The 8,654-nt window shown below is 45.2% G+C and overlaps 1 protein-coding gene across 3 annotated transcripts in view; it reads right to left on the minus strand.

Moving 5' to 3' along the window:
- Positions 1 to 8,654, minus strand: part of LOC137346110 (transmembrane protein 268-like) — a 52,227-nt gene extending 43,573 nt beyond the window's left edge. For 2 of the 3 annotated variants that reach the window (XM_068009414.1, XM_068009410.1), the window contains exon 1: positions 8,556 to 8,654. The gene's annotated coding sequence lies outside the window, so the exon portion shown is untranslated. Of the gene's footprint in view, positions 1 to 8,392; positions 8,524 to 8,555 lie in introns of those variants that run through there. The other variant, XM_068009413.1, reaches the window with a different exon arrangement.

Here is an 8,654-nt window from a genome sequence, read left to right on the forward strand (position 1 = left end):
GATATCTCAAAGAGCTGTGGAGCTGGAGGAGATTACGCAGATGGGGAGGGGCGAGCTATGGAGAGATTTATAAACAAGGATGAGAATTTTAAAATCAAGATGTTGTTTGACCGGGAGGCAATGTAGGTCAGCGAGCACAGGGGTGATAGGTGAATGGGTCTTGGCGAGTTAGGACAAGGGCAGCAGAGTTTTGGATGACCTCAAGTTTACGGAGGGTAAAATGTGCGGGGCCAGTTGAGACTGCATTGGAATAGTCAAGTCGAGAGGTAGCAAAAGCATGAATGAGGAAATGAGATCTGTGTTAAAAGGACAGTGGATAGCAAATCAGTATCTGCTCTGCTTGTTAATATATGACTGTCCAGGATAAAAATATCGAGCAGCAAGATTAAGACATAACTTCAAACCAAATAAATTCTGCACAATAATGACTCTGGAGTTTCAAACTGCTGGCAAAATGTATTGGAAGTAGGCCACAAATAGTTTGACTGTCCAAGATGCCTATCGTTGAAAGGGCATCACACGTTTCGTTGGTGGCCCAATCAGTTTCTCCAGGAGCCATCTAGAACCAGGGAGATCTAAGGTTCGATCTCCAGTCTCTGCTGAGTCATCGTTATCTCGGGGCCTGTCCAGGGGGTGGGGGGTGGGTGTAGTGTAATAGGGGTGCGCCAAATGGCCCCACTGCCCTCAAGAATTACAATCCAGCTTTGACTGCTTGGAGGTCAAAAGAGGCGCTGGAAGGCTCACCATCTTCAGCAGAGGCTAGAGGAAAAAAAACTCAGAGAGTGTAAACATTCCAATAAAGATAAATGCTGAAAGCATTTTTTGGGCTGAATTTATCTGTGTTCTTGCATACCATAGATGAAAAGATATTTAACCAAAAAAATGCAAAGGCAGCATAATTGTAATTGACTTACAGGCATGTGCATGTGAATTGCAAGTAACTTACTGTTTCCCACATACACCATTAGGCAAAGCTTACAGCAGTTTTAAATATATCAGCAGATCATTCACAAACTCATTTTGTAAGTCAGAGGATACACGCTGACACAGAACAGGATAAGACCATGTAGCCGCTTGAGTCTGTTCTGGTATTCAATGAGATTATGGGTGATTTGTATCCTAACTTCATTTACACCCCCCACCACGTGCCCCCCCCACCCCCATCATGCTTGGCTCGACAGCCCATAATATCTGTGGCAAGCAAAAAATGAGCGATTTAAAATTATTCACTAAGCTAGCATTTACAAGCTTTTTGTGGGAGAATTCCACACTTTTAGCACCATTTGTATGAAGTACTTCCTAACGTATCTCCTGAATGGCCTGGCTCCGATTTTAAGGTTCCCTTATTCTAGATTGCGCACCAGGTCTTTCTCTATCTGCCCCATCAATTTCTTTCAAAATCCTAAAACTCTCAACTAATCACCCCTTAACCTTCCATATTCCCACTCCAGAGACCCCAGCACAAAATCCTGGCTGACACTCCCAGGGCTGTAACGTCAGTGGTGCCATTCTTCAACACAGATGACCCCAACACCTAAAAGATGCTGTTTGTGGGATCTTGCTGTGTGCAAATTGGTTGCTGTGATTCCTACTACAGCAATTAGATTTCAAAAAGTACTTCTTTGGCTATAAAGCACTTGGGGATGTCCTGAGGTTGTGAACACTTGGGGATGTCCTGAGGTTGTGAACAGTGCTATAGAAATACAAGACTTCCTTTCCTTTCCTTTCTATTTGATTAATTTTAGTTACTTCTCTGGTCTGCTGAAATGGAGAAAGTGGAAGTCAGTGCTGGCTGTTAATCACGCAGAAAGAATAATCCAATCAGGCATGAGAAAGTAATGCTATCTTAGAATAAATTTAGAGAAGTGGTACACATCTTTTAATGTTCTGTCCATATGGTAATAGTCTAAACAGAGCAATGCAAAGTAGTTCTGTCCATTTTCCTAGTACTGCTCACCTTATGGTGTAACCTGTTTTTTTTTTTTAATTTCCCGTTCACAGAATCTGGGGATTGCTGGCAAAACCAGCATTTATTGTTTATCCCTAATTACCCTTGAGAAAGGGTACCCTTCTTGAACCACTGCAGTCCATGTGGTGTAGGTACGCCCACAGTACTGTTTGTGAGGGAGTTCTAGGACTTTGACCCAGCAACAGTGAAGGAATAGTGATACAGTTCCAAGTCAGGATGGTGTGTGGCTTAGAGGGGAACTTACAGGTGGTGTTCCCATGCATCTCTGCCCTTATCCTTCTAGGTGGTAGAGGTCACAGGTTTGGAAGGTACTGTCGAAGGAGCCTTGGTGAGTTGCTGCAGTGCATCTTGTAGATGGTACACACTGCTGCCACAGTGTGCCAGTGGCGGAGGGAGTGAATATTTAAGGTCGTGGATGGGTGCTGATCAAGTGGGCTGCTTTGTCCTGAATGGTATTAAGCTTTTTGCGTGTTACTGAAGCTGTACTCATCCAGGTAATTGCAGAGTATTCCATCCTGACTTGTGCCTTGTAGATGGTGGACAGGCTTTGAGGAATCAAGAAGTGAGTTACTGGCTGCAGAATTCCCAGCCTCTAACCTGCTCTTGCAGTTACTGTATTTATACAGCTGGTCAATTAAGCTTCTGGTCAATGAAGACCCCCAGGATGTTGGAAGTGGGGGGTTCAGTGATGGTAATGCTGTCGAATGTCATGGGAAGATGGTTAGATTCTCTCTTTTTGGAGAGGCTCGTTGCCTGGCACTTTACGTAGCACAAATGTCAGGTCACTTATCAGCCCAGGCCTGAATGTTATCCAGGTTTTGCTGCCTGTGGGCATGGACTGCTTTAGTATCTGAGGAGTTGTGAATGACTATGCAATCATCAGCAAACATCCCCACTTTGGATTTATGATGGAGGGAAGGTCATTGGTGAAGCAGCTGAAGATGGTTGGGCCTAGAACAGTACCCTATTGAACACCTGCAGTGATGTTCTGGGGCTGATATAATTGGTCTCCAACGACCACAGCTATCTTTCTTTGTGCTACCAACCAGTGGAGAGATTTCTCCCGATTCCCATTGACTTCAATTTTGCTAGGGCTCCATGATGCCACACTGAGTCAAATGCTGCCTTGATATCAAGGACAGTCACTCTGACCTCACCTCTTTAATTAAGCTCTTTTGTCCATATTTAAACTAAGGCTGTTATAAGGTCTGGAGCAGAACCCCAACTGAACATCGGTGAGCAGGTTATTGGTGAGCAAGTGCTGCTTATTAGCACTGTCAACACCACCTTCCATCACTCTGCTGACGATCGAGTGGAGACTGATGTGGTGGTAATTGGCCGGATTGGATTTCTCCTGCTTTTTGGAAGACAAGACATACCTGGGCAATTTTCCAAATGGTCAGGTAGATGCTTGTGTTATAGCAGTACTGGCAACGGGCATGATGGTTCTGGAGCACAAGTCTTCAGTATTACAGCTGGGATGTTGTCAGGCCCCATAGCCTTTTCTGCATGCAGTGCCTTCAACTATTTCTTGATATCATGTGGAGTGAATCAAATTGGCTGAAGACTGGCATCTGTAACGGTGGGGACCTTAGCAGGAGGTCATGATGGATCATCTACTCAGTACTTCTGGCTGAAGATAGTTGCATGTGCTTTTGCGCTGACATGCTGGGATCCCCCATCATTAAGGATGGGGATCTTGTCAGAGTTTCCTCCTCCGGTTAGTTGTTTAATTGTCCACAACCCTTCATGATTGGATGCGACAGGACTGCAGCTTTAATGTGATCCGTTGCTGCTTCTGCTGTTTAGCATACACGTAGTCCTGTGTTGTTGTTTTACTGGGTTGACCCCTCATTTTTAGTTATGCCTGGTGCTGCTCCTGGCATACTCTCTTATACTCCTCATTGAACCAGGGTTGGTCTCCTGGCTTGATGGTAATGGTAGAATGAGGGATATGCTGGGCCATGAGGTTAGAGATTGTGGTTGAATACAATTCTGCTGCTGCTGATGGCCCACAGCACCTCATGGATGCCCAGTTTTGAGCTGCCAGATCAGTTCTTAAACTATCCCATTTAGCATGGTGGCAGTACCACACAACACAAGAGGGTGTCCACAGTGTGAAGATGGGACTTCATCCCCACAAGGACTGTGCAGTGGTCACTCCTACCAATACTGTCATGGACACATGCATCTGCGACAGGCAAATTTGTGCGCACATAATCAAGTAGGTTTTTTACTCTTGTTGGCTCCCTCACCACCTGCCACAGACCCAGTCTAGCAGCTATGTCCTTTAGGACTCGGCCAGCTCTGTCTGTAATAGTGCTACCGAGCCACTCTTGGTGATGGACACTGAAGTCCCCCACCCGGAGTACATTCTGCACCCTTGCCGCCCTTAGTGCCTCCTCCAAGTGGTGTTCAACCCTCATCAGCTGAGGGAGGGCAGTAGGTGGTAATCAGCAGGAGATTTCCTTGCCCACGTTCGACCTGATGCCATGAGACTTCATGGGATCAGGAGTCGATGTTGAGGACTCCCAGGGCACCTCCCTCCCCACTGTATACCACTATGCCACCACCTCTGCTGGGTTGGGCCTGCTGGTGGGACAGGACATATCCCGTGATGGTGATGGCTGTGTCTGGGACATTGGCTGTAAGATATAATTTGGTGAGTATGACAGCTCTCCCAATTTTGGCACAACTGAGTGGCTTGCCCAGTCATTTCAGAGGGCAGTTAAGAGTCAACCACATTCCCTTGTGTCTGAACTCACATGTAGGCAGATCAAGTCAGCACAGAAAATTTCCTCTCCTGAAGGACATTAGTGAACCAGATGAGTTTCTATGACAATCCTGTCGTCTCACGATCGTTATTACCTAGCGAAGCATTTTATTCCAGATTTAATTAATGGAATTTAAATTCCTCCAGCTGCTGTGGTGGGATTTGAACTCATGCCTCCAGTGCATTAGTCCAGGCCTCTGGATTAGTTATTCGGCAGCATTACCACCATCTCCCCTAAAAGCTGCATTTCTGAGAAGGCGCATAAGAATTACATTTGTGAGCTAAATTCCTGCAACTCCCATGTCAAGCCTTTTTCTGTTCACCAGTAAAATGCCATTTGCCAATTACACATTTCTTTTTTTAGACATTTCTCTTACATACAAGACAGCAACAGTGTTGGGGAGACTTCAGCACTCTCACAGCACAGCTACTTAGTTGCCAGACTTGGCAACAATATGTCAATCAGGAAATATCAAGGTTGCAATTTACAATGGCAGCACCCACCAGAATAAGCATGACCAACAAGTTGTTACAACAGGAGGTAAAGTAGGCTGAAATTGGAATCTGGAAGTGGGGGGGGGGGGGGGGGGGGGGGGGTGGTGGTGGCGTCAAGAACGCAAAACAGACACAACTGCACTTGCTGCCCCTTATACCTCATACTTAATCCTCAGTTCTATTGAAGTCGATGGAACCGAATAAGGGGCAGGGCAGGGGAACGGAGGTGGTGGGGGTGTTGGGGTTAACAAGCATCCAATGTGAAACCATTTGCTTTGAGTCCCCGTACAATGTCCAATTTCACTGCTCTGAGAGATTTTTAATAGTCTATGCAGAACAGCAGTAACTACACTTCAACATTAAAGTTTATTGCCATAAAGCACTTCTGGACATTGAGGAGGTGAAAGGTGCTATATAAATCAAAGTCCGGTTATTTTGTTCTTTCGAAGGATATGCTGACGGGGTGAGACGAAGTAAGGTGGAAGGAGGCTTGTGTGCAGCATAAACACCAGCACTGGGCAGCTGGGCTGAATGGCCTGTTTCACCCTGGTAACATTCCCAATGTAATCCATCCACTGTCAGCCAACTTACACAGTGAATCTATAGTGAATCTTCAGTAACGGTGTGCCCACACTTTTGGAATACTGCAATGCTACGCAAAGGGGACATGCAATGCAAGGAGGTGCAGCATATCAACTCCTCACTCATCCGGTTCAGCAATAAGTTGGCTGATTGACGAGAATAACATTTATAACCAATGCGCTTTCCTCCCAGATGATTGAGCTGCTCTCAACACATTCTTTCCCAGGATCTGAAAACTGTGGAACCTCTTATCATCAGTCTATCTTCCCTTCTTAAGAGCTTGGCGACATCCGTATCAGCTACTTGATTTTGAACTACGAACATCCTACAATCAAGGCCCTGGCATCTCAGTTTAAAAACCCAAGGGAAAGATATTGCAGCCTGTACTTCTGTAGTGACAGGAATGAGAAGCAAAACGCCCACCAATGGTGATGTGATTTTTAATCTTAAGGCAAGTCTGCTGTTGGACGACAGAATTCTGGCCCCAGCTCCAATGGGAAGTCGGGGACAATAGAAAACCACCATCCAGTTATCTCAAAGCTGTCTCTTTGATAAATCAAACTCATTCCTGGTCTTATCTAGACCATGGCATGTTTTTCCCAGGTTAGGGCACATTCGATGAGATACACCTGAGATTTTCTTGGCTAGGCAACTTTATATTGTCTTTAACACAGTAAACCATCGCAAGGCATTTCACAGGGGCATTATCAAACAAAATTGACGCCGATCCTTGTAAAGCAATATTAGGCAGGTGATCAAAAGATTGGACAAAGAGATCGGTTTTAAGGAGTGAAGAGAGGTAGAGAGGTTTAAGGAGGGAATTCCAGAGCTTCGGGCCTTGGCAGTCCAAGGCCGCTAATGGCGGAGATGAAAATCGGGAATGTGCAAGAGCCCAGAATTAGGGGAGCGCAGATATCTCAGAGGGTCGTGGGGCTGCAGGAGATGACAGAGATAGGGAGGGGGGAGGCCATGGCGCAATATTAACACAAAGATGAGAATTTTAATATTTCAATAGTAATCCAGGCAGCCGGTTGTGGTGCGTTGAAGAACCACTGAGACTTAGTGCTCGGACTGCCCTTCCAGCGACAATTACAGCGGCCTGGGATGATGACCACTACTGTTCCTGAAACTCACCAGCTGCACAGCTCAGCTACTAAAGGAGAATCTGGCGAGAGGAGAGTTCTTCATTTCTACTGTTGACCTAAGCTGAGAGAGTATCTTCAGAAATATTCCGTTATTATTCTATTAACCCTGAAATAGCCTGTTTGTCAGAACTGTTCAGTGTATCTGGATTCAAAAAAAAGCTTCATTCTCCTTTTGCAGGGTATTGGAAAGTGACAGGGGTATGGGACTAATTAGAAAGCTCTTATAAGTCAGAACAGGCCCAATGGGCCGAAAGCCCACCTTCTGTGGTATATCATTCTGACTCCTTCATTACAACAGTGACTACATTTCCATACAGTCTCATTTCTCACCCCAGCTACTCAGACCAAAAGACTGATTAACAGCACTGCTGGTCTATGCACTTTACGATACTGGAGGCACCAGGCATATACAACCCACTGACAAACAGTTGCACCTCGCTGGGATCCTCACAGCTTGCAACCGTGGGTCAGTGAGTTGCTGACTTCCTGGAAGAATTCACTTTACACCTATGTGCAGCCAAACAGTTTTATTCTTCTCCTAATTGCGCCTGTCAGTGAATTCCCCATTGAGACATGTACCTGGGTCTGCTCAACTTAGGGAACACAGAATCGTAGAATTGTCTGAATTGTTCTGAAGGGTCACTGACCTGAAACGGTAAATCTACTTCTCTCTCCACAGATGCTGCCAGATTTGCTGAGTATTTCCAGCATTTCTTGTTTTTATTTCAGATTTACAGCATCTGCAGTATTTTGCTTTTATATTATCGTAGAATTGTCGTTTCGTAGTACAGAACTTGAGTATCGCTGAAAATAGAGACATTTTATCAAAGCTTTTCATCTTGCACTCATCAGGACAATGCGCAAGAATACCAATGTGAGGGAAAACCAGTATGAATTTGTTGTTTTCCCTTACATTGGTATTCTTGCAAATTGTCCCGATGAGTGCGAGATGAAAAGCTTTGATAAAATGACACTATTTTCAGCAATAATCATAGAATCATGCAGCACAGAAGGAGGCTATTTGGACAGTCTTGCCTGTGGCAGCTTTGTGCAAGAGTTATCCACCTAGTCCTACTCCCCCACCTCTTCCCTCATAAATCTGCAACTTTTCCTTTTGAAAGTTACGAGGGGTTCCGCTACCAACACCACTCCAAGTACTGAGGGAACACTCAGGTGGGTGTAAAAGATCTCACGACACTATTTTTGGAGAGCATGGGAAGCTTTTCCCCTCTTCGTATCCTGTTCAATATTGATCCATAAACCAACATCAGTAAAAAAAAAATCTGGTCACAATGCTGTTTGTGGGAGCTTCCTGTGTGCAAACTGGTTACCACGTGCCCCTATATTGGCTGTAAATTGCTTGGGGACGCCTTGAGGTCATGAAAAGTGTTGTATTTCTATTTTTTTAACAAAGACAATATCACATGCCTGTTGGTGGCTTTTGTAAACTGCATCAGCCTGAGGTCCTGGAAATGCAGGCAAGCAGCTAACGGTTCTAAACTGCAGTCAGTGCACGTTCCATCTCAAGACTGTTCTCTTCCACCTTTCCTCTATTCCCCTCGGTTAAAACCAGCCTTAAATGAACACTTACCCCCTTTCACCAGACCATTTTCTGCAATTTTCACTCAAATTCTATTCACTTCCCTTTCTCCCCATCACCACCAGCTCCTTCAATCTGAGCAACGAAGCA

This window comes from Heterodontus francisci, chromosome 29 (genome assembly GCF_036365525.1).
Source record: "Heterodontus francisci isolate sHetFra1 chromosome 29, sHetFra1.hap1, whole genome shotgun sequence".
In the NCBI taxonomy this organism is placed as follows: Eukaryota; Metazoa; Chordata; class Chondrichthyes; order Heterodontiformes; family Heterodontidae; genus Heterodontus; species Heterodontus francisci.